The following is a 22,124-nucleotide window of genomic DNA, read 5'->3' on the forward strand; positions in this document are numbered from 1 at the left end:
TTTTGGCCTTTAAATCGTGCTGGCATTCATTTTGGGGCATTTTGAGCTAGTTTTGATACATTTCCTGCCTAACTGAGCCATTGGCCAAAATTTGAAAATGTCATGGGGTCAGGCCAGCAAGCCAGGGCCGCAAAAATGGGCCAAATCTTTTTTTCAGCCATTTTACCTGTTTGGGCTTCCTTTTACCAAGAAAGGACCAGAGGGATGAAAAGTGACTGGATTTCATGTTTAAAAAGCCAAGAAACTGCATAGCTAACTGCCATTTCCTGAAACCGGAAGTGACCTCCTCCAAACCGGAAGTGGCCCTTAAACACCTTTCCCCTTGACATTTTGGCCTTTAAATCGTGCTGGCATTCATTTTAGGGCATTTTGAGCTAGTTTTGATACATTTCCTGCCTAACTGAGCCATTGGCCAAAATTTGAAAATGTCATGGGGTCAGGCCAGCAAGCCAGGGCCGCAAAAATGGGCCAAATCTTTTTTTCAGCCATTTTACCTGTTTGGGCTTCCTTTTACCAAGAAAGGACCAGAGGGATGAAAAGTGACTGGATTTCATGTTTAAAAAGCCAAGAAACTGCATAGCTAACTGCCATTTCCTGAAACCGGAAGTGACCTCCTCCAAACCGGAAGTGGCCCTTAAACACCTTTCCCTTGACATTTTGGCCTTTAAATCGTGCTGGCATTCATTTTAGGGCATTTTGAGCTAGTTTTGATACATTTCCTGCCTAACTGAGCCATTGGCCAAAATTTGAAAATGTCATGGGGTCAGGCCAGCAAGCCAGGGCCGCAAAAATGGGCCAAATCCTTTTTTCAGCCATTTTACCTGTTTGGGCTTCCTTTTACCAAGAAAGGACCAGAGGGATGAAAAGTGACTGGATTTCATGTTTAAAAAGCCAAGAAACTGCATAGCTAACTGCCATTTCCTGAAACCGGAAGTGACCTCCTTCAAACCGGAAGTGGCCCTTAAACACCTTTCCCTTTGACAATTTGGCCTTTAAATCATGCTGGCATTCATTTTAGGGCATTTTGAGCTTGTTTTGATATATTTCCTGCCTAACTGAGCCATTGGCCAAAATTAGAAAATTTCATGGAGCCACGCATGCAAGCCAGGGCCGCAAAAATGGGCCAAATTTGTTTTTCAGCCATTTTACCTGTTTGGGCTTCCTTTTACCAAGAAAGGACCAGAGGGATGAAAAGTGACTGGATTTCATGTTTAAAAAGCCAAGAAACTGCATAGCTAACTGCCATTTCCTGAAACCGGAAGTGACCTCCTCCAAACCGGAAGTGGCCCTTAAACACCTTTCCCTTTGACAATTTGGCCTTTAAATCATGCTGGCATTCATTTTAGGGCATTTTGAGCTTGTTTTGATATATTTCCTGCCTAACTGAGCCATTGGCCAAAATTAGAAAATTTCATGGGGTCAGACCAGCAAGCCAGGGCCGCAAAAATCGGCCAAATCTTTTTTTCAGCCATTTTACCTGTTTGGGCTTCCTTTTACCAAGAAAGGACCAGAGGGATGAAAAGTGACTGGATTTCATGTTTAAAAAGCCAAGAAACTGCATAGCTAACTGCCATTTCCTGAAACCGGAAGTGACCTCCTCCAAACCGGAAGTGGCCCTTAAACACCTTTCCCTTGACATTTTGGCCTTTAAATCGTGCTGGCATTCATTTTAGGGCATTTTGAGCTAGTTTTGATACATTTCCTGCCTAACTGAGCCATTGGCCAAAATTTGAAAATGTCATGGGGTCAGGCCAGCAAGCCAGGGCCGCAAAAATGGGCCAAATCCTTTTTTCAGCCATTTTACCTGTTTGGGCTTCCTTTTACCAAGAAAGGACCAGAGGGATGAAAAGTGACTGGATTTCATGTTTAAAAAGCCAAGAAACTGCATAGCTAACTGCCATTTCCTGAAACCGGAAGTGACCTCCTCCAAACCGGAAGTGGCCCTTAAACACCTTTCCCTTTGACAATTTGCCCTTTAAATCATGCTGGCATTCATTTTAGGGCATTTTGAGCTTGTTTTGATATATTTCCTGCCTAACTGAGCCATTGGCCAAAATTAGAAAATTTCATGGAGCCACACATGCAAGCCAGGGCCGCAAAAATGGGCCAAATTTGTTTTTCAGCCATTTTACCTGTTTGGGCTTCCTTTTACCAAGAAAGGACCAGAGGGATGAAAAGTGACTGGATTTCATGTTTAAAAAGCCAAGAAACTGCATAGCTAACTGCCATTTCCTGAAACCGGAAGTGACCTCCTCCAAACCGGAAGTGGCCCTTAAACACCTTTCCCTTGACATTTTGGCCTTTAAATCGTGCTGGCATTCATTTTAGGGCATTTTGAGCTAGTTTTGATACATTTCCTGCCTAACTGAGCCATTGGCCAAAATTTGAAAATGTCATGGGGTCAGGCCAGCAAGCCAGGGCCGCAAAAATGGGCCAAATCCTTTTTTCAGCCATTTTACCTGTTTGGGCTTCCTTTTACCAAGAAAGGACCAGAGGGATGAAAAGTGACTGGATTTCATGTTTAAAAAGCCAAGAAACTGCATAGCTAACTGCCATTTCCTGAAACCGGAAGTGACCTCCTTCAAACCGGAAGTGGCCCTTAAACACCTTTCTCTTTGACAATTTGGCCTTTAAATCATGCTGGCATTCATTTTAGGGCATTTTGAGCTTGTTTTGATATATTTCCTGCCTAACTGAGCCATTGGCCAAAATTAGAAAATTTCATGGAGCCACACATGCAAGCCAGGGCCGCAAAAATGGGCCAAATTTGTTTTTCAGCCATTTTACCTGTTTGGGCTTCCTTTTACCAAGAAAGGACCAGAGGGATGAAAAGTGACTGGATTTCATGTTTAAAAAGCCAAGAAACTGCATAGCTAACTGCCATTTCCTGAAACCGGAAGTGACCTCCTCCAAACCGGAAGTGGCCCTTAAACACCTTTCCCTTTGACAATTTGGCCTTTAAATCATGCTGGCATTCATTTTAGGGCATTTTGAGCTTGTTTTGATATATTTCCTGCCTAACTGAGCCATTGGCCAAAATTAGAAAATTTCATGGAGCCACACATGCAAGCCAGGGCCGCAAAAATGGGCCAAATTTGTATTTCACCCATTTTACCTGTTTGGGCTTCCTTTTACCAAGAAAGGACCAGAGGGATGAAAAGTGACTGGATTTCATGTTTAAAAAGCCAAGAAACTGCATAGCTAACTGCCATTTCCTGAAACCGGAAGTGACCTCCTCCAAACCGGAAGTGGCCCTTAAACACCTTTCCCTTGACATTTTGGCCTTTAAATCGTGCTGGCATTCATTTTAGGGCATTTTGAGCTAGTTTTGATACATTTCCTGCCTAACTGAGCCATTGGCCAAAATTTGAAAATGTCATGGGGTCAGGCCAGCAAGCCAGGGCCGCAAAAATGGGCCAAATCCTTTTTTCAGCCATTTTACCTGTTTGGGCTTCCTTTTACCAAGAAAGGACCAGAGGGATGAAAAGTGACTGGATTTCATGTTTAAAAAGCCAAGAAACTGCATAGCTAACTGCCATTTCCTGAAACCGGAAGTGACCTCCTCCAAACCGGAAGTGGCCCTTAAACACCTTTCCCTTTGACAATTTGGCCTTTAAATCATGCTGGCATTCATTTTAGGGCATTTTGAGCTTGTTTTGATATATTTCCTGCCTAACTGAGCCATTGGCCAAAATTAGAAAATTTCATGGAGCCACACATGCAAGCCAGGGCCGCAAAAATGGGCCAAATTTGTTTTTCAGCCATTTTACCTGTTTGGGCTTCCTTTTACCAAGAAAGGACCAGAGGGATGAAAAGTGACTGGATTTCATGTTTAAAAAGCCAAGAAACTGCATAGCTAACTGCCATTTCCTGAAACCGGAAGTGACCTCCTCCAAACCGGAAGTGGCCCTTAAACACCTTTCCCTTTGACAATTTGGCCTTTAAATCATGCTGGCATTCATTTTAGGGCATTTTGAGCTTGTTTTGATATATTTCCTGCCTAACTGAGCCATTGGCCAAAATTAGAAAATTTCATGGAGCCACACATGCAAGCCAGGGCCGCAAAAATGGGCCAAATTTGTATTTCACCCATTTTACCTGTTTGGGCTTCCTTTTACCAAGAAAGGACCAGAGGGATGAAAAGTGACTGGATTTCATGTTTAAAAAGCCAAGAAACTGCATAGCTAACTGCCATTTCCTGAAACCGGAAGTGACCTCCTCCAAACCGGAAGTGGCCCTTAAACACCTTTCCCCTTGACATTTTGGCCTTTAAATCGTGCTGGCATTCATTTTAGGGCATTTTGAGCTAGTTTTGATACATTTCCTGCCTAACTGAGCCATTGGCCAAAATTTGAAAATGTCATGGGGTCAGGCCAGCAAGCCAGGGCCGCAAAAATGGGCCAAATCTTTTTTTCAGCCATTTTACCTGTTTGGGCTTCCTTTTACCAAGAAAGGACCAGAGGGATGAAAAGTGACTGGATTTCATGTTTAAAAAGCCAAGAAACTGCATAGCTAACTGCCATTTCCTGAAACCGGAAGTGACCTCCTCCAAACCGGAAGTGGCCCTTAAACACCTTTCCCTTGACATTTTGGCCTTTAAATCGTGCTGGCATTCATTTTAGGGCATTTTGAGCTAGTTTTGATACATTTCCTGCCTAACTGAGCCATTGGCCAAAATTTGAAAATGTCATGGGGTCAGGCCAGCAAGCCAGGGCCGCAAAATGGGCCAAATCCTTTTTTCAGCCATTTTACCTGTTTGGGCTTCCTTTTACCAAGAAAGGACCAGAGGGATGAAAAGTGACTGGATTTCATGTTTAAAAAGCCAAGAAACTGCATAGCTAACTGCCATTTCCTGAAACCGGAAGTGACCTCCTCCAAACCGGAAGTGGCCCTTAAACACCTTTCCCTTTGACAATTTGGCCTTTAAATCATGCTGGCATTCATTTTAGGGCATTTTGAGCTTGTTTTGATATATTTCCTGCCTAACTGAGCCATTGGCCAAAATTAGAAAATTTCATGGAGCCACACATGCAAGCCAGGGCCGCAAAAATGGGCCAAATTTGTATTTCACCCATTTTACCTGTTTGGGCTTCCTTTTACCAAGAAAGGACCAGAGGGATGAAAAGTGACTGGATTTCATGTTTAAAAAGCCAAGAAACTGCATAGCTAACTGCCATTTCCTGAAACCGGAAGTGACCTCCTCCAAACCGGAAGTGGCCCTTAAACACCTTTCCCTTGACATTTTGGCCTTTAAATCGTGCTGGCATTCATTTTAGGGCATTTTGAGCTAGTTTTGATACATTTCCTGCCTAACTGAGCCATTGGCCAAAATTTGAAAATGTCATGGGGTCAGGCCAGCAAGCCAGGGCCGCAAAAATGGGCCAAATCCTTTTTTCAGCCATTTTACCTGTTTGGGCTTCCTTTTACCAAGAAAGGACCAGAGGGATGAAAAGTGACTGGATTTCATGTTTAAAAAGCCAAGAAACTGCATAGCTAACTGCCATTTCCTGAAACCGGAAGTGACCTCCTTCAAACCGGAAGTGGCCCTTAAACACCTTTCCCTTTGACAATTTGGCCTTTAAATCATGCTGGCATTCATTTTAGGGCATTTTGAGCTTGTTTTGATATATTTCCTGCCTAACTGAGCCATTGGCCAAAATTAGAAAATTTCATGGAGCCACACATGCAAGCCAGGGCCGCAAAAATGGGCCAAATTTGTTTTTCAGCCATTTTACCTGTTTGGGCTTCCTTTTACCAAGAAAGGACCAGAGGGATGAAAAGTGACTGGATTTCATGTTTAAAAAGCCAAGAAACTGCATAGCAAACTGCCATTTCCTGAAACCGGAAGTGACCTCCTCCAAACCGGAAGTGGCCCTTAAACACCTTTCCCCTTGACATTTTGGCCTTTAAATCGTGCTGGCATTCATTTTAGGGCATTTTGAGCTAGTTTTGATACATTTCCTGCCTAACTGAGCCATTGGCCAAAATTTGAAAATGTCATGGGGTCAGGCCAGCAAGCCAGGGCCGCAAAAATGGGCCAAATCTTTTTTTCAGCCATTTTACCTGTTTGGGCTTCCTTTTACCAAGAAAGGACCAGAGGGATGAAAAGTGACTGGATTTCATGTTTAAAAAGCCAAGAAACTGCATAGCTAACTGCCATTTCCTGAAACCGGAAGTGACCTCCTCCAAACCGGAAGTGGCCCTTAAACACCTTTCCCTTTGACAATTTGGCCTTTAAATCATGCTGGCATTCATTTTAGGGCATTTTGAGCTTGTTTTGATATATTTCCTGCCTAACTGAGCCATTGGCCAAAATTAGAAAATTTCATGGAGCCACACATGCAAGCCAGGGCCGCAAAAATGGGCCAAATTTGTATTTCACCCATTTTACCTGTTTGGGCTTCCTTTTACCAAGAAAGGACCAGAGGGATGAAAAGTGACTGGATTTCATGTTTAAAAAGCCAAGAAACTGCATAGCTAACTGCCATTTCCTGAAACCGGAAGTGACCTCCTCCAAACCGGAAGTGGCCCTTAAACACCTTTCCCCTTGACATTTTGGCCTTTAAATCGTGCTGGCATTCATTTTAGGGCATTTTGAGCTAGTTTTGATACATTTCCTGCCTAACTGAGCCATTGGCCAAAATTTGAAAATGTCATGGGGTCAGGCCAGCAAGCCAGGGCCGCAAAAATGGGCCAAATCTTTTTTTCAGCCATTTTACCTGTTTGGGCTTCCTTTTACCAAGAAAGGACCAGAGGGATGAAAAGTGACTGGATTTCATGTTTAAAAAGCCAAGAAACTGCATAGCTAACTGCCATTTCCTGAAACCGGAAGTGACCTCCTCCAAACCGGAAGTGGCCCTTAAACACCTTTCCCTTGACATTTTGGCCTTTAAATCGTGCTGGCATTCATTTTAGGGCATTTTGAGCTAGTTTTGATACATTTCCTGCCTAACTGAGCCATTGGCCAAAATTTGAAAATGTCATGGGGTCAGGCCAGCAAGCCAGGGCCGCAAAATGGGCCAAATCCTTTTTTCAGCCATTTTACCTGTTTGGGCTTCCTTTTACCAAGAAAGGACCAGAGGGATGAAAAGTGACTGGATTTCATGTTTAAAAAGCCAAGAAACTGCATAGCTAACTGCCATTTCCTGAAACCGGAAGTGACCTCCTTCAAACCGGAAGTGGCCCTTAAACACCTTTCCCTTTGACAATTTGGCCTTTAAATCATGCTGGCATTCATTTTAGGGCATTTTGAGCTTGTTTTGATATATTTCCTGCCTAACTGAGCCATTGGCCAAAATTAGAAAATTTCATGGAGCCACACATGCAAGCCAGGGCCGCAAAAATGGGCCAAATTTGTTTTTCAGCCATTTTACCTGTTTGGGCTTCCTTTTACCAAGAAAGGACCAGAGGGATGAAAAGTGACTGGATTTCATGTTTAAAAAGCCAAGAAACTGCATAGCTAACTGCCATTTCCTGAAACCGGAAGTGACCTCCTCCAAACCGGAAGTGGCCCTTAAACACCTTTCCCTTTGACAATTTGGCCTTTAAATCATGCTGGCATTCATTTTAGGGCATTTTGAGCTTGTTTTGATATATTTCCTGCCTAACTGAGCCATTGGCCAAAATTAGAAAATTTCATGGAGCCACACATGCAAGCCAGGGCCGCAAAAATGGGCCAAATTTGTATTTCACCCATTTTACCTGTTTGGGCTTCCTTTTACCAAGAAAGGACCAGAGGGATGAAAAGTGACTGGATTTCATGTTTAAAAAGCCAAGAAACTGCATAGCTAACTGCCATTTCCTGAAACCGGAAGTGACCTCCTCCAAACCGGAAGTGGCCCTTAAACACCTTTCCCTTGACATTTTGGCCTTTAAATCGTGCTGGCATTCATTTTAGGGCATTTTGAGCTAGTTTTGATACATTTCCTGCCTAACTGAGCCATTGGCCAAAATTTGAAAATGTCATGGGGTCAGGCCAGCAAGCCAGGGCCGCAAAAATGGGCCAAATCCTTTTTTCAGCCATTTTACCTGTTTGGGCTTCCTTTTACCAAGAAAGGACCAGAGGGATGAAAAGTGACTGGATTTCATGTTTAAAAAGCCAAGAAACTGCATAGCTAACTGCCATTTCCTGAAACCGGAAGTGACCTCCTTCAAACCGGAAGTGGCCCTTAAACACCTTTCCCTTTGACAATTTGGCCTTTAAATCATGCTGGCATTCATTTTAGGGCATTTTGAGCTTGTTTTGATATATTTCCTGCCTAACTGAGCCATTGGCCAAAATTAGAAAATTTCATGGAGCCACACATGCAAGCCAGGGCCGCAAAAATGGGCCAAATTTGTTTTTCAGCCATTTTACCTGTTTGGGCTTCCTTTTACCAAGAAAGGACCAGAGGGATGAAAAGTGACTGGATTTCATGTTTAAAAAGCCAAGAAACTGCATAGCAAACTGCCATTTCCTGAAACCGGAAGTGACCTCCTCCAAACCGGAAGTGGCCCTTAAACACCTTTCCCCTTGACATTTTGGCCTTTAAATCGTGCTGGCATTCATTTTAGGGCATTTTGAGCTAGTTTTGATACATTTCCTGCCTAACTGAGCCATTGGCCAAAATTTGAAAATGTCATGGGGTCAGGCCAGCAAGCCAGGGCCGCAAAAATGGGCCAAATCTTTTTTTCAGCCATTTTACCTGTTTGGGCTTCCTTTTACCAAGAAAGGACCAGAGGGATGAAAAGTGACTGGATTTCATGTTTAAAAAGCCAAGAAACTGCATAGCTAACTGCCATTTCCTGAAACCGGAAGTGACCTCCTCCAAACCGGAAGTGGCCCTTAAACACCTTTCCCTTTGACAATTTGGCCTTTAAATCATGCCGGCATTCATTTTAGGGCATTTTGAGCTTGTTTTGATATATTTCCTGCCTAACTGAGCCATTGGCCAAAATTAGAAAATTTCATGGAGCCACACATGCAAGCCAGGGCCGCAAAAATGGGACAAATTTGTATTTCACCCATTTTACCTATTTGGGCTTCCTTTTACCAAGAAAGGACCAGAGGGATGAAAAGTGACTGGATTTCATGTTTAAAAAGCCAAGAAACTGCATAGCTAACTGCCATTTCCTGAAACCGGAAGTGACCTCCTCCAAACCGGAAGTGGCCCTTAAACACCTTTCCCCTTGACATTTTGGCCTTTAAATCATGCTGGCATGCATTTTAGGACATTTTGAGCTTGTTTTGATACATTTCCTGCCTAACTGAGCCATTGGCCAAAATTTGAAAATTTCATGGAGCCACACATGCAAGCCAGGGCCACAAAAATGGGCCAAATCCTTTTTTCAGTCATTTTACCTGTTTGGGCTTCCTTTTACCAAGAAAGGACCAGAGGGATGAAAAGTGACTGGATTTCATGTTTAAAAAGCCAAGAAACTGCATAGCTAACTGCCATTTCCTGAAACCGGAAGTGACCTCCTCCAAACCGGAAGTGGCCCTTAAACACCTTTCCCCTTGACATTTTGGCCTTTAAATCGTGCTGGCATTCATTTTAGGGCATTTTGAGCTAGTTTTGATACATTTCCTGCCTAACTGAGCCATTGGCCAAAATTTGAAAATGTCATGGGGTTTGGCCGCAAAAATGGGCCAAATTTGTTTTTCAGCCATTTTACCTGTTTGGGCTTCCTTTTACCAAGAAAGGACCAGAGGGATGAAAAGTGACTGGATTTCATGTTTAAAAAGCCAAGAAACTGCATAGCTAACTGCCATTTCCTGAAACCGGAAGTGACCTCCTCCAAACCAGAAGTGGCCCTTAAACACCTTTCCCCTTGACATTTTGGCCTTTAAATCGTGCTGGCATTCATTTTAGGGCATTTTGAGCTCGTTTTGATACATTTCCTGCCTAACTGAGCCATTGGCCAAAATTTGAAAATTACATGGGGTCAGGCCAGCAAGCCAGGGCCGCAAAAATGGGCCAAATTTGTTTTTCAGCCATTTTACCTGTTTGGGCTTCCTTTTACCAAGAAAGGACCAGAGGGATGAAAAGTGACTGGATTTCATGTTTAAAAAGCCAAGAAACTGCATAGCTAACTGCCATTTCCTGAAACCGGAAGTGACCTCCTCCAAACCGGAAGTGTCCCTTAAACACCTTTCCCTTTGACAATTTGGCCTTTAAATCATGCTGGCATTCATTTTAGGGCATTTTAAGCTTGTTTTGATATATTTCCTGCCTAACTGAGCCATTGGCCAAAATTAGAAAATTTCATGGAGCCACACATGCAAGCCAGGGCCGCAAAAATGGGCCAAATTTGTTTTTCAGCCATTTTACCTGTTTGGGCTTCCTTTTACCAAGAAAGGACCAGAGGGATGAAAAGTGACTGGATTTCATGTTTAAAAAGCCAAGAAACTGCATAGCTAACTGCCATTTCCTGAAACCGGAAGTGACCTCCTCCAAACCGGAAGTGGCCCTTAAACACCTTTCCCCTTGACATTTTGGCCTTTAAATCGTGCTGGCATTCATTTTAGGGCATTTTGAGCTCGTTTTGATACATTTCCTGCCTAACTGAGCCATTGGCCAAAATTTGAAAATGTCATGGGGTCAGGCCAGCAAGCCAGGGCCGCAAAAATGGGCCAAATCTTTTTTTCAGCCATTTTACCTGTTTGGGCTTCTTTTTACCAAGAAAGGACCAGAGGGATGAAAAGTGACTGGATTTCATGTTTAAAAAGCCAAGAAACTGCATAGCTAACTGCCATTTCCTGAAACCGGAAGTGACCTCCTCCAAACCGGAAGTGGCCCTTAAACACCTTTCCCCTTGACATTTTGGCCTTTAAATCGTGCTGGCATTCATTTTAGGGCATTTTGAGCTCGTTTTGATACATTTCCTGCCTAACTGAGCCATTGGCCAAAATTTGAAAATTACATGGGGTCAGGCCAGCAAGCCAGGGCCGAAAAAATGGGCCAAATCTTTTTTTCAGCCATTTTACCTGTTTGGGCTTCTTTTTACCAAGAAAGGACCAGAGGGATGAAAAGTGACTGGATTTCATGTTTAAAAAGCCAAGAAACTGCATAGCTAACTGCCATTTCCTGAAACCGGAAGGGACCTCCTCCAAACCGGAAGTGGCCCTTAAACACCTTTCCCTTTGACAATTTGGCCTTTAAATCATGCTGGCATTCATTTTAGGGCATTTTGAGCTTGTTTTGATATATTTCCTGCCTAACTGAGCCATTGGCCAAAATTAGAAAATTTCATGGAGCCACACATGCAAGCCAGGGCCGCAAATATGGGCCAAATTTGTTTTTCAGCCATTTTACCTGTTTGGGCTTCCTTTTACCAAGAAAGGACCAGAGGGATGAAAAGTGACTGGATTTCATGTTTAAAAAGCCAAGAAACTGCATAGCTAACTGCCATTTCCTGAAACCGGAAGTGACCTCCTCCAAACCGGAAGTGGCCCTTAAACACCTTTCCCCTTGACATTTTGGCCTTTAAATCATGCTGGCATGCATTTTAGGACATTTTGAGCTTGTTTTGATACATTTCCTGCCTAACTGAGCCATTGGCCAAAATTTGAAAATTTCATGGAGCCACGCATGCAAGCCAGGGCCACAAAAATGGGCCAACTCCTTTTTTCAGTCATTTTACCTGTTTGGGCTTCCTTTTACCAAGAAAGGACCAGAGGGATGAAAAGTGACTGGATTTCATTTTTAAAAAGCCAAGAAACTGCATAGCTAACTGCCATTTCCTGAAACCGGAAGTGACCTCCTCCAAACCGGAAGTGGCCCTTAAACACCTTTCCCCTTGACATTTTGGCCTTTAAATCATGCTGGCATGCATTTTAGGACATTTTGAGCTTGTTTTGATACATTTCCTGCCTAACTGAGCCATTGGCCAAAATTTGAAAATTTCATGGAGCCACGCATGCAAGCCAGGGCCACAAAAATGGGCCAAATCCTTTTTTCAGTCATTTTACCTGTTTGGGCTTCCTTTTACCAAGAAAGGACCAGAGGGATGAAAAGTGACTGGATTTCATTTTTAAAAAGCCAAGAAACTGCATAGCTAACTGCCATTTCCTGAAACCGGAAGTGACCTCCTCCAAACCGGAAGTGGCCCTTAAACACCTTTCCCCTTGACATTTGGCCTTTAAATCATGCTGGCATTCATTGTAGGGCATTTTGAGCTCGTTTTGATACATTTCCTGCCTAACTGAGCCATTGGCCAAAATTAGAAAATTTCATGGAGCCACACATGCAAGCCAGGGCCGCAAAAATGGGCCAAATTTGTTTTTCAGCCATTTTACCTGTTTGGGCTTCCTTTTACCAAGAAAGGACCAGAGGGATGAAAAGTGACTGGATTTCATGTTTAAAAAGCCAAGAAACTGCATAGCTAACTGCCATTTCCTGAAACCGGAAGTGACCTCCTCCAAACCGGAAGTGGCCCTTAAACACCTTTCCCTTTGACAATTTGGCCTTTAAATCATGCTGGCATTCATTTTAGGGCATTTTGAGCTTGTTTTGATATATTTCCTGCCTAACTGAGCCATTGGCCAAAATTAGAAAATTTCATGGAGCCACACATGCAAGCCAGGGCCGCAAAAATGGGCCAAATTTGTATTTCACCCATTTTACCTGTTTGGGCTTCCTTTTACCAAGAAAGGACCAGAGGGATGAAAAGTGACTGGATTTCATGTTTAAAAAGCCAAGAAACTGCATAGCTAACTGCCATTTCCTGAAACCGGAAGTGACCTCCTCCAAACCGGAAGTGGCCCTTAAACACCTTTCCCCTTGACATTTTGGCCTTTAAATCGTGCTGGCATTCATTTTAGGGCATTTTGAGCTAGTTTTGATACATTTCCTGCCTAACTGAGCCATTGGCCAAAATTTGAAAATGTCATGGGGTCAGGCCAGCAAGCCAGGGCCGCAAAAATGGGCCAAATCTTTTTTTCAGCCATTTTACCTGTTTGGGCTTCCTTTTACCAAGAAAGGACCAGAGGGATGAAAAGTGACTGGATTTCATGTTTAAAAAGCCAAGAAACTGCATAGCTAACTGCCATTTCCTGAAACCGGAAGTGACCTCCTCCAAACCGGAAGTGGCCCTTAAACACCTTTCCCTTGACATTTTGGCCTTTAAATCGTGCTGGCATTCATTTTAGGGCATTTTGAGCTAGTTTTGATACATTTCCTGCCTAACTGAGCCATTGGCCAAAATTTGAAAATGTCATGGGGTCAGGCCAGCAAGCCAGGGCCGCAAAATGGGCCAAATCCTTTTTTCAGCCATTTTACCTGTTTGGGCTTCCTTTTACCAAGAAAGGACCAGAGGGATGAAAAGTGACTGGATTTCATGTTTAAAAAGCCAAGAAACTGCATAGCTAACTGCCATTTCCTGAAACCGGAAGTGACCTCCTTCAAACCGGAAGTGGCCCTTAAACACCTTTCCCTTTGACAATTTGGCCTTTAAATCATGCTGGCATTCATTTTAGGGCATTTTGAGCTTGTTTTGATATATTTCCTGCCTAACTGAGCCATTGGCCAAAATTAGAAAATTTCATGGAGCCACACATGCAAGCCAGGGCCGCAAAAATGGGCCAAATTTGTTTTTCAGCCATTTTACCTGTTTGGGCTTCCTTTTACCAAGAAAGGACCAGAGGGATGAAAAGTGACTGGATTTCATGTTTAAAAAGCCAAGAAACTGCATAGCTAACTGCCATTTCCTGAAACCGGAAGTGACCTCCTCCAAACCGGAAGTGGCCCTTAAACACCTTTCCCTTTGACAATTTGGCCTTTAAATCATGCTGGCATTCATTTTAGGGCATTTTGAGCTTGTTTTGATATATTTCCTGCCTAACTGAGCCATTGGCCAAAATTAGAAAATTTCATGGAGCCACACATGCAAGCCAGGGCCGCAAAAATGGGCCAAATTTGTATTTCACCCATTTTACCTGTTTGGGCTTCCTTTTACCAAGAAAGGACCAGAGGGATGAAAAGTGACTGGATTTCATGTTTAAAAAGCCAAGAAACTGCATAGCTAACTGCCATTTCCTGAAACCGGAAGTGACCTCCTCCAAACCGGAAGTGGCCCTTAAACACCTTTCCCTTGACATTTTGGCCTTTAAATCGTGCTGGCATTCATTTTAGGGCATTTTGAGCTAGTTTTGATACATTTCCTGCCTAACTGAGCCATTGGCCAAAATTTGAAAATGTCATGGGGTCAGGCCAGCAAGCCAGGGCCGCAAAAATGGGCCAAATCCTTTTTTCAGCCATTTTACCTGTTTGGGCTTCCTTTTACCAAGAAAGGACCAGAGGGATGAAAAGTGACTGGATTTCATGTTTAAAAAGCCAAGAAACTGCATAGCTAACTGCCATTTCCTGAAACCGGAAGTGACCTCCTTCAAACCGGAAGTGGCCCTTAAACACCTTTCCCTTTGACAATTTGGCCTTTAAATCATGCTGGCATTCATTTTAGGGCATTTTGAGCTTGTTTTGATATATTTCCTGCCTAACTGAGCCATTGGCCAAAATTAGAAAATTTCATGGAGCCACACATGCAAGCCAGGGCCGCAAAAATGGGCCAAATTTGTTTTTCAGCCATTTTACCTGTTTGGGCTTCCTTTTACCAAGAAAGGACCAGAGGGATGAAAAGTGACTGGATTTCATGTTTAAAAAGCCAAGAAACTGCATAGCAAACTGCCATTTCCTGAAACCGGAAGTGACCTCCTCCAAACCGGAAGTGGCCCTTAAACACCTTTCCCCTTGACATTTTGGCCTTTAAATCGTGCTGGCATTCATTTTAGGGCATTTTGAGCTAGTTTTGATACATTTCCTGCCTAACTGAGCCATTGGCCAAAATTTGAAAATGTCATGGGGTCAGGCCAGCAAGCCAGGGCCGCAAAAATGGGCCAAATCTTTTTTTCAGCCATTTTACCTGTTTGGGCTTCCTTTTACCAAGAAAGGACCAGAGGGATGAAAAGTGACTGGATTTCATGTTTAAAAAGCCAAGAAACTGCATAGCTAACTGCCATTTCCTGAAACCGGAAGTGACCTCCTCCAAACCGGAAGTGGCCCTTAAACACCTTTCCCTTTGACAATTTGGCCTTTAAATCATGCCGGCATTCATTTTAGGGCATTTTGAGCTTGTTTTGATATATTTCCTGCCTAACTGAGCCATTGGCCAAAATTAGAAAATTTCATGGAGCCACACATGCAAGCCAGGGCCGCAAAAATGGGACAAATTTGTATTTCACCCATTTTACCTATTTGGGCTTCCTTTTACCAAGAAAGGACCAGAGGGATGAAAAGTGACTGGATTTCATGTTTAAAAAGCCAAGAAACTGCATAGCTAACTGCCATTTCCTGAAACCGGAAGTGACCTCCTCCAAACCGGAAGTGGCCCTTAAACACCTTTCCCCTTGACATTTTGGCCTTTAAATCATGCTGGCATGCATTTTAGGACATTTTGAGCTTGTTTTGATACATTTCCTGCCTAACTGAGCCATTGGCCAAAATTTGAAAATTTCATGGAGCCACACATGCAAGCCAGGGCCACAAAAATGGGCCAAATCCTTTTTTCAGTCATTTTACCTGTTTGGGCTTCCTTTTACCAAGAAAGGACCAGAGGGATGAAAAGTGACTGGATTTCATGTTTAAAAAGCCAAGAAACTGCATAGCTAACTGCCATTTCCTGAAACCGGAAGTGACCTCCTCCAAACCGGAAGTGGCCCTTAAACACCTTTCCCCTTGACATTTTGGCCTTTAAATCGTGCTGGCATTCATTTTAGGGCATTTTGAGCTAGTTTTGATACATTTCCTGCCTAACTGAGCCATTGGCCAAAATTTGAAAATGTCATGGGGTTTGGCCGCAAAAATGGGCCAAATTTGTTTTTCAGCCATTTTACCTGTTTGGGCTTCCTTTTACCAAGAAAGGACCAGAGGGATGAAAAGTGACTGGATTTCATGTTTAAAAAGCCAAGAAACTGCATAGCTAACTGCCATTTCCTGAAACCGGAAGTGACCTCCTCCAAACCAGAAGTGGCCCTTAAACACCTTTCCCCTTGACATTTTGGCCTTTAAATCGTGCTGGCATTCATTTTAGGGCATTTTGAGCTCGTTTTGATACATTTCCTGCCTAACTGAGCCATTGGCCAAAATTTGAAAATTACATGGGGTCAGGCCAGCAAGCCAGGGCCGCAAAAATGGGCCAAATTTGTTTTTCAGCCATTTTACCTGTTTGGGCTTCCTTTTACCAAGAAAGGACCAGAGGGATGAAAAGTGACTGGATTTCATGTTTAAAAAGCCAAGAAACTGCATAGCTAACTGCCATTTCCTGAAACCGGAAGTGACCTCCTCCAAACCGGAAGTGTCCCTTAAACACCTTTCCCTTTGACAATTTGGCCTTTAAATCATGCTGGCATTCATTTTAGGGCATTTTAAGCTTGTTTTGATATATTTCCTGCCTAACTGAGCCATTGGCCAAAATTAGAAAATTTCATGGAGCCACACATGCAAGCCAGGGCCGCAAAAATGGGCCAAATTTGTTTTTCAGCCATTTTACCTGTTTGGGCTTCCTTTTACCAAGAAAGGACCAGAGGGATGAAAAGTGACTGGATTTCATGTTTAAAAAGCCAAGAAACTGCATAGCTAACTGCCATTTCCTGAAACCGGAAGTGACCTCCTCCAAACCGGAAGTGGCCCTTAAACACCTTTCCCCTTGACATTTTGGCCTTTAAATCGTGCTGGCATTCATTTTAGGGCATTTTGAGCTCGTTTTGATACATTTCCTGCCTAACTGAGCCATTGGCCAAAATTTGAAAATGTCATGGGGTCAGGCCAGCAAGCCAGGGCCGCAAAAATGGGCCAAATCTTTTTTTCAGCCATTTTACCTGTTTGGGCTTCTTTTTACCAAGAAAGGACCAGAGGGATGAAAAGTGACTGGATTTCATGTTTAAAAAGCCAAGAAACTGCATAGCTAACTGCCATTTCCTGAAACCGGAAGTGACCTCCTCCAAACCGGAAGTGGCCCTTAAACACCTTTCCCCTTGACATTTTGGCCTTTAAATCGTGCTGGCATTCATTTTAGGGCATTTTGAGCTCGTTTTGATACATTTCCTGCCTAACTGAGCCATTGGCCAAAATTTGAAAATTACATGGGGTCAGGCCAGCAAGCCAGGGCCGAAAAAATGGGCCAAATCTTTTTTTCAGCCATTTTACCTGTTTGGGCTTCTTTTTACCAAGAAAGGACCAGAGGGATGAAAAGTGACTGGATTTCATGTTTAAAAAGCCAAGAAACTGCATAGCTAACTGCCATTTCCTGAAACCGGAAGGGACCTCCTCCAAACCGGAAGTGGCCCTTAAACACCTTTCCCTTTGACAATTTGGCCTTTAAATCATGCTGGCATTCATTTTAGGGCATTTTGAGCTTGTTTTGATATATTTCCTGCCTAACTGAGCCATTGGCCAAAATTAGAAAATTTCATGGAGCCACACATGCAAGCCAGGGCCGCAAATATGGGCCAAATTTGTTTTTCAGCCATTTTACCTGTTTGGGCTTCCTTTTACCAAGAAAGGACCAGAGGGATGAAAAGTGACTGGATTTCATGTTTAAAAAGCCAAGAAACTGCATAGCTAACTGCCATTTCCTGAAACCGGAAGTGACCTCCTCCAAACCGGAAGTGGCCCTTAAACACCTTTCCCCTTGACATTTTGGCCTTTAAATCATGCTGGCATGCATTTTAGGACATTTTGAGCTTGTTTTGATACATTTCCTGCCTAACTGAGCCATTGGCCAAAATTTGAAAATTTCATGGAGCCACGCATGCAAGCCAGGGCCACAAAAATGGGCCAACTCCTTTTTTCAGTCATTTTACCTGTTTGGGCTTCCTTTTACCAAGAAAGGACCAGAGGGATGAAAAGTGACTGGATTTCATTTTTAAAAAGCCAAGAAACTGCATAGCTAACTGCCATTTCCTGAAACCGGAAGTGACCTCCTCCAAACCGGAAGTGGCCCTTAAACACCTTTCCCCTTGACATTTTGGCCTTTAAATCATGCTGGCATGCATTTTAGGACATTTTGAGCTTGTTTTGATACATTTCCTGCCTAACTGAGCCATTGGCCAAAATTTGAAAATTTCATGGAGCCACGCATGCAAGCCAGGGCCACAAAAATGGGCCAAATCCTTTTTTCAGTCATTTTACCTGTTTGGGCTTCCTTTTACCAAGAAAGGACCAGAGGGATGAAAAGTGACTGGATTTCATTTTTAAAAAGCCAAGAAACTGCATAGCTAACTGCCATTTCCTGAAACCGGAAGTGACCTCCTCCAAACCGGAAGTGGCCCTTAAACACCTTTCCCCTTGACATTTGGCCTTTAAATCATGCTGGCATTCATTGTAGGGCATTTTGAGCTCGTTTTGATACATTTCCTGCCTAACTGAGCCATTGGCCAAAATTAGAAAATTTCATGGAGCCACACATGCAAGCCAGGGCCGCAAAAATGGGCCAAATTTGTTTTTCAGCCATTTTACCTGTTTGGGCTTCCTTTTACCAAGAAAGGACCAGAGGGATGAAAAGTGACTGGATTTCATGTTTAAAAAGCCAAGAAACTGCATAGCTAACTGCCATTTCCTGAAACCGGAAGTGACCTCCTCCAAACCGGAAGTGGCCCTTAAACACCTTTCCCTTTGACAATTTGGCCTTTAAATCATGCTGGCATTCATTTTAGGGCATTTTGAGCTTGTTTTGATATATTTCCTGCCTAACTGAGCCATTGGCCAAAATTAGAAAATTTCATGGAGCCACACATGCAAGCCAGGGCCGCAAAAATGGGCCAAATTTGTATTTCACCCATTTTACCTATTTGGGCTTCCTTTTACCAAGAAAGGACCAGAGGGATGAAAAGTGACTGGATTTCATGTTTAAAAAGCCAAGAAACTGCATAGCTAACTGCCATTTCCTGAAACCGGAAGTGACCTCCTCCAAACCGGAAGTTGCCCTTAAACACCTTTCCCCTTGACATTTTGGCCTTTAAATCGTGCTGGCATTAATTTTAGGGCATTTTGAGCTCGTTTTGATACATTTCCTGCCTAACTGAGCCATTGGCCAAAATTTGAAAATGTCATGGGGTCAGGCCAGCAAGCCAGGGCCGCAAAAATGGGCCAAATCTTTTTTTCAGCCATTTTACCTGTTTGGGCTTCTTTTTACCAAGAAAGGACCAGAGGGATGAAAAGTGACTGGATTTCATGTTTAAAAAGCCAAGAAACTGCATAGCTAACTGCCATTTCCTGAAACCGGAAGTGACCTCCTCCAAACCGGAAGTGGCCCTTAAACACCTTTCCCCTTGACATTTTGGCCTTTAAATCGTGCTGGCATTCATTTTAGGGCATTTTGAGCTCGTTTTGATACATTTCCTGCCTAACTGAGCCATTGGCCAAAATTTGAAAATTACATGGGGTCAGGCCAGCAAGCCAGGGCCGCAAAATTGGGCCAAATCTTTTTTTCAGCCATTTTTCCTGTTTGGGCTTCCTTTTACCAAGAAAGGACCAGAGGGATGAAAAGTGACTGGATTTCATGTTTAAAAAGCCAAGAAACTGCATAGCTAACTGCCATTTCCTGAAACCGGAAGTGACCTCCTCCAAACCGGAAGTGTCCCTTAAACACCTTTCCCTTTGACAATTTGGCCTTTAAATCATGCTGGCATTCATTTTAGGGCATTTTGAGCTTGTTTTGATATATTTCCTGCCTAACTGAGCCATTGGCCAAAATTAGAAAATTTCATGGAGCCACACATGCAAGCCAGGGCCGCAAAAATGGGCCAAATTTGTTTTTCAGCCATTTTACCTGTTTGGGCTTCCTTTTACCAAGAAAGGACCAGAGGGATGAAAAGTAACTGGATTTCATGTTTAAAAAGCCAAGAAACTGCATAGCTAACTGCCATTTCCTGAAACCGGAAGTGACCTCCTCCAAACCGGAAGTGTCCCTTAAACACCTTTCCCTTTGACAATTTGGCCTTTAAATCATGCTGGCATTCATTTTAGGGCATTTTGAGCTTGTTTTGATATATTTCCTGCCTAACTGAGCCATTGGCCAAAATTAGAAAATTTCATGGAGCCACACATGCAAGCCAGGGCCGCAAAAATGGGCCAAATTTGTTTTTCAGCCATTTTACCTGTTTGGGCTTCCTTTTACCAAGAAAGGACCAGAGGGATGAAAAGTGACTGGATTTCATTTTTAAAAAGCCAAGAAACTGCATAGCTAACTGCCATTTCCTGAAACCGGAAGTGACCTCCTCCAAACCGGAAGTGGCCCTTAAACACCTTTCCCTTTGACAATTTGGCCTTTAAATCATGCTGGCATTCATTTTAGGGCATTTTGAGCTTGTTTTGATATATTTCCTGCCTAACTGAGCCATTGGCCAAAATTAGAAAATTTCATGGAGCCACACATGCAAGCCAGGGCCGCAAAAATGGGCCAAATTTGTATTTCACCCATTTTACCCATTTGGGCTTCCTTTTACCAAGAAAGGACCAGAGGGATGAAAAGTGACTGGATTTTATGTTTAAAAAGCCAAGAAACTGCATAGCTAACTGCCATTTCCTGAAACCGGAAGTGACCTCCTCCAAACCGGAAGTGGCCCTTAAACACCTTTCCCCTTGACATTTTGGCCTTTAAATCATGCTGGCATGCATTTTAGGACATTTTGAGCTTGTTTTGATACATTTCCTGCCTAACTAAGCCATTGGCCAAAATTTGAAAATTTCATGGAGCCACGCATGCAAGCCAGGGCCACAAAAATGGGCCAACTCCTTTTTTCAGTCATTTTACCTGTTTGGGCTTCCTTTTACCAAGAAAGGACCAGAGGGATGAAAAGTGACTGGATTTCATTTTTAAAAAGCCAAGAAACTGCATAGCTAACTGCCATTTCCTGAAACCGGAAGTGACCTCCTCCAAACCGGAAGTGGCCCTTAAACACCTTTCCCCTTGACATTTTGGCCTTTAAATCATGCTGGCATGCATTTTAGGACATTTTGAGCTTGTTTTGATACATTTCCTGCCTAACTGAGCCATTGGCCAAAATTTGAAAATTTCATGGAGCCACGCATGCAAGCCAGGGCCACAAAAATGGGCCAAATCCTTTTTTCAGTCATTTTACCTGTTTGGGCTTCCTTTTACCAAGAAAGGACCAGAGGGATGAAAAGTGACTGGATTTCATGTTTAAAAAGCCAAGAAACTGCATAGCTAACTGCCATTTCCTGAAACCGGAAGTGACCTCCTCCAAACCGGAAGTGGCCCTTAAACACCTTTCCCTTTGACAATTTGGCCTTTAAATCATGCTGGCATTCATTTTAGGGCATTTTGAGCTTGTTTTGATATATTTCCTGCCTAACTGAGCCATTGGCCAAAATTAGAAAATTTCATGGAGCCACACATGCAAGCCAGGGCCGCAAAAATGGGCCAAATTTGTTTTTCAGCCATTTTACCTGTTTGGGCTTCCTTTTACCAAGAAAGGACCAGAGGGATGAAAAGTGACTGGATTTCATGTTTAAAAAGCCAAGAAACTGCATAGCTAACTGCCATTTCCTGAAACCGGAAGTGACCTCCTCCAAACCGGAAGTGGCCCTTAAACACCTTTCCCCTTGACATTTTGGCCTTTAAATCATGCTGGCATGCATTTTAGGACATTTTGAGCTTGTTTTGATACATTTCCTGCCTAACTGAGCCATTGGCCAAAATTTGAAAATTTCATGGAGCCACGCATGCAAGCCAGGGCCACAAAAATGGGCCAACTCCTTTTTTCAGTCATTTTACCTGTTTGGGCTTCCTTTTACCAAGAAAGGACCAGAGGGATGAAAAGTGACTGGATTTCATGTTTAAAAAGCCAAGAAACTGCATAGCTAACTGCCATTTCCTGAAACCGGAAGTGACCTCCTCCAAACCGGAAGTGGCCCTTAAACACCTTTCCCCTTGACATTTTGGCCTTTAAATCGTGCTGGCATTCATTTTAGGGCATTTTGAGCTCGTTTTGATACATTTCCTGCCTAACTGAGCCATTGGCCAAAATTTGAAAATTACATGGGGTTTGGCCAGCAAGCCAGGGCCGCAAAAATGGGCCAAATCTTTTTTTCAGCCATTTTACCTGTTTGGGCTTCCTTTTACCAAGA

This window comes from Lithobates pipiens, unplaced genomic scaffold (assembly GCF_037356315.1).
Source record: "Lithobates pipiens isolate NorthernLeopardFrog02 unplaced genomic scaffold, aLitPip1_a1.2 Scaffold_13, whole genome shotgun sequence".
In the NCBI taxonomy this organism is placed as follows: Eukaryota; Metazoa; Chordata; class Amphibia; order Anura; family Ranidae; genus Lithobates; species Lithobates pipiens.